This window comes from Gossypium hirsutum, chromosome D05 (assembly GCF_007990345.1).
Source record: "Gossypium hirsutum isolate 1008001.06 chromosome D05, Gossypium_hirsutum_v2.1, whole genome shotgun sequence".
In the NCBI taxonomy this organism is placed as follows: Eukaryota; Viridiplantae; Streptophyta; class Magnoliopsida; order Malvales; family Malvaceae; genus Gossypium; species Gossypium hirsutum.
In genome coordinates, this window is record NC_053441.1 from 24,489,356 (window position 1) to 24,493,561 (window position 4,206).

The 4,206-nt window shown below is 30.4% G+C and overlaps 1 long non-coding RNA gene across 1 annotated transcript; it reads right to left on the reverse strand.

Annotated features, from left to right (window-relative positions):
• Positions 1-513: 513 nt before the first annotated feature.
• LOC121217880 (uncharacterized) lies at positions 514-3,588 on the reverse strand. The gene is made up of 3 exons (XR_005914084.1): positions 3,325-3,588; positions 2,708-2,737; positions 514-721 (listed from the first exon to the last, which is right to left on the reverse strand). It is a non-coding gene; the product is annotated as an uncharacterized lncRNA (long non-coding RNA).
• Between the last annotated feature and the right edge of the window lie 618 nt (positions 3,589-4,206).

Consider the following 4,206-nt stretch of genomic DNA (forward strand, 5'->3'; position numbering starts at 1 on the left):
TTAACAAAAGGTTAAATGAAATTCATGAAATTCTATAGGATTTTTTTGCATCTTTTAAATATGATTTTTTTAAATCTTATCAAAATAAATAAAAAATCCACTATACAAGTAATTTATCCAGTATTTTAGTTAATTTTAATTACGATTATTATTTGGTACCATAACCAAAATTATGATATCAACATGTGTCTCATTATTTATTTTTATTTTTAAATGAAAATTAAGAATAAAGTGATAGTTTCTCAACTTCAATGATCCAATTTTTATTTTATTTTATTTACTCATGATTGGAATGGGTTTAATTTATAATGGTTCAAAAGTCGATATATATGTAATATTTTTAAAATAATATTTTTAATTAATGCGTTGTATATGAATATACACATTTAATTAGTTTTATTTTTAATAAAATATTTCTAATTAATTCGTTCAATATTAATCACCTTACAATTTATTCATTGTATTATATCTAACGGCTCATCTAAGTAATCACTAGTGCAAGAAATCCAATAATTTCGTACAGGTCTTGTAATTGCTTGATTAAAATTTTCGAACTACCTCAACTTAAGAAATTCGATCCCAAATTCAAAATTTTCAATACCAATAAAAATCAACTTATTACATCACCACTTGCAAATAATACATTTTCCTTTCTGATAAGCTTGCAACCTCCAACAGGATCAAAACCAGGAGGCAGATTTCCACTTGGGATTGACTCTATCTGCAGAATAGAAAAGTTCCATGGATTGTGATGCGCAAGTCCAGTATTACAATTGAAAAAATAAGGTAAAATTGAAAAAACATGAAGCTGAAGATCTGTTGTTAATTTTGATGCACAAGTCCAGTATTACAATTTCAGGCATCATAAAATGTTTTGTAAAACTATCCAGGCACTCACACATTTGGTAGCACATAAAGCATAAGAAAGGAAACTCTATGAGAGGTTAACATAAAGCATGCTTCACTCAGTAATACCATATATACGATGTCATAATAGGCAAATCATACATGATATATTTGTCACTAGATCTTACAGAAGTGAAACTAACATGCTAAAGCTGCCCATCGATTGATCCAAGCCCAAATTTACACCTAATTTCTAGTGAAACTGAGCTGATACAATAACTACATCATAATCTAACACTATGCTCCGGCACCAGCAATTTCCATTGGATTTAAGGGAATCTAAACTATATACACAGTACATTGCAACAAATAGTAACTTCAACAACACAGATGTGTATAAAAACAAGGCTATTCAATAGAATAGGGTACCACAAAAGAGACTAACAGGCAATGATTAAAACAAAAACTTACACATACTTTAACAACTAATGATGTAGTTTAACCAAAATAAATTGGGAGTAAAAAAGTACATGGATACAGCCATGGGTTATGTCAAAACTCAAAACAGCACACCATATTCCTTTGTTTCAGACAAAAGGGCCGGTCAGCTCTTTTACTTGTTATTTCGCACGCTAAGCACAATAAACTCCCAACTCCAACAACAACAATGATCTTCGTTTTCTTTCCCTTCTTCCTTAACTAGCGGCCCTTATCTATCACTTTTCAGGTTTGGTCTTTCCTGCCTACTTCTTTCTTTTTCGATCCCTTCTTTTTATTTTTTCTTTTTTTGAGGTTTTTTTTATATGTTTTTGTTGTTGGGTTCTTTTCTAGAAACAGGGTACCACACAAGAGACTAACAGGCAAAAAAAGGTGCCAAATTATCTAGAAATAGTACAATACGCCACGTAAATATTCAGCTGGATAATAGATAGCTAAGAACTAAATATGTAAAACAAAATTACATCTCTTCAAATCATTCCAATTAATAAACAACACATTCAATTTCAAGCATTGAATGAGGAACAAAATGAGCACCATCATTCAGCAACAAAATCTAGAAGGTAAACAAAATGAGGAGCAAAATGAGCACCATCATTTGCAGCCTACGGAACAAAATGAGGAGCAACAAAGCAGAGAAACATTAGATTCCCAACATGCAAATCCAGAAGGCAAATAAAGAGCATCATCATTTAAGGATGTATAATAGAAGTAAGAAATTTCAAGCATATACCATCTAGATCATATGATAAGCCCACACAGTAAGTGGATGTACATCCAAACAACCATACTTTAAACTGATAATTAATAAAACTATGGTAGTTGCAACCGGCTATTATCATATAATAAGCTGTCGACACTTTCACTTGTTTTCCCTAGTATTATTGACTCTTGACTAGCATATTTGAGCATATGAACCAATCTAAAATTTTGAGAGGAAGATATTGAGTCTCTCATATACCTTGAATGATAGAAATTATCTTAAAATGAGTTCTAAAAATAAACAACATTAAAATGATAGGTATAATATTCATTATATTTACTAATAACCGGAGGGAATAAACAATAAAATGATGAAAAATAAAATGATAAAATGAATCACGGGGAATCCTTTTGTGAGATGCATTAGAATTTGATTTGCACTAAAAGATTGCTAGGAATGTTCCTAGTCCAAGATGAATAAGATAGCTGTTTTAGCAATCAAGCATGGTTATCCTCGACATACAAACTTGAACTGGAATTTGGTCTGCTAAGTTTTCAGAAAATTACCAATCTAAAAACGTGCCTATATGATATACTAGAAACAAGATGATTAAAAGATGCATGCAGATAATTACATAAATAGAGGCTGCCAAAGCTATACCTTAGTTGGTTGTTGTGTTCTTCTTTCCTCCTGCAAAAATTATGGTTAATTGTAAAATTTTCTCATCAAAAGCAATGCATACAGATTTATACGAATTACTAAACCAAAATTTTCATGCTTTACAAACATCTGAAGCTCAATTCTATGCAACTGGTGGTGGCCAGAGGAGGGAACAAGTAGGCGTACTTATTCACATAGAAGATGAAGTACTTTGAACAGAATATGTAAACTTAATGAATATAGAATAAGCATATTTTAGCAAGTAGCATCTATAACAATGCTTAACAATGCTTAACAATTAATAAACCATGAATTCTTAACAATGCTTAGGAAATCAGGATGCTGACCAAAAGTTGAAGAATCGAAGAGGCTTAGTCGAAAAAGTGCAATCTTTCATCGTTGAAATTGGGATTCATGATTCAATTCAACTAGTTTAAGCCCTAGTTTTCAGAAACCTTAGATGCCACTTTTTAATGATAGTTACATGATTAAACTTTCTAAAACCTCATGTTAAAGGTAAATGCATGATTCAATTTCTAGAAATGTTGAATCTTGCGTCATAAAAAAACATAAAAGGGAAAACATGTTGAAAGAATGTTAGGGCAGACAATGTTTACCTTGATTGAATTGGAAAGGTTTTCTTGAGGGTTTATTTGGAGATACTTGGGATTGATATTTACTCGCTGCATTTGAAGAACACAAGTCTGTTTTGGTCGACAAAACAATGCTCTGAAAAGGTGCAAGAAATCGGGAGAGTTCTGAAAAGGTGCAAGAAATAAAACAGGAAGAGGCTGAAAGTGAAACACGAATAGAAATCGGGAGAGGGAGCGGCTGGAGGTTTGGTTCACCGGTAGCTTTTGGAAGGGATTAGGAAATTGACGCTGAAGCAGAGAAAATGTCGAATCTATCCGCAACGTAATAGGCCCGTATTAGGGCAATACAATAAACCAAGGGTGCGTTTGGTTCGTTGTATTGGATTAGAGGTGTATTGGATTAGAGGTGTATTGGTATTAGAGGTGTATTGGATTAGAGGTGTAATAGCTAATCCACTGTTTGGTTGAATGTAATGGAATAGAGGCGTAATAGTAATCTTGTGTTTGGTTGAATGGAATAGAGGTGTAATAGCATAATGGAAAAAACTAAAATGACTAGAATACCCTTAGCATAAAATTGTTTTGGTAAATGATTATTGTTATTGTTATTTAAATTTTAATAAGATTATTATTATCAGTAATAAATATTTTAATCATATTTAAACATAATTATAATTAAATATATTTTAATTAAAATATATAATTTAATAAAATTCTTATAATTAGCAGAAAATTGTTTTGGTAAATGATTATTGTTAATGTTATTTAAATTTTAATAAGATTATTATTATCAGTAATAAATATTTTAATCATATTTAAACATAATTATTACTAAATATATTTTAATTAAAATATATAATTTAATAAAATTTTTATAATTAGCAGAAATTTGTTATTGTTATTTAA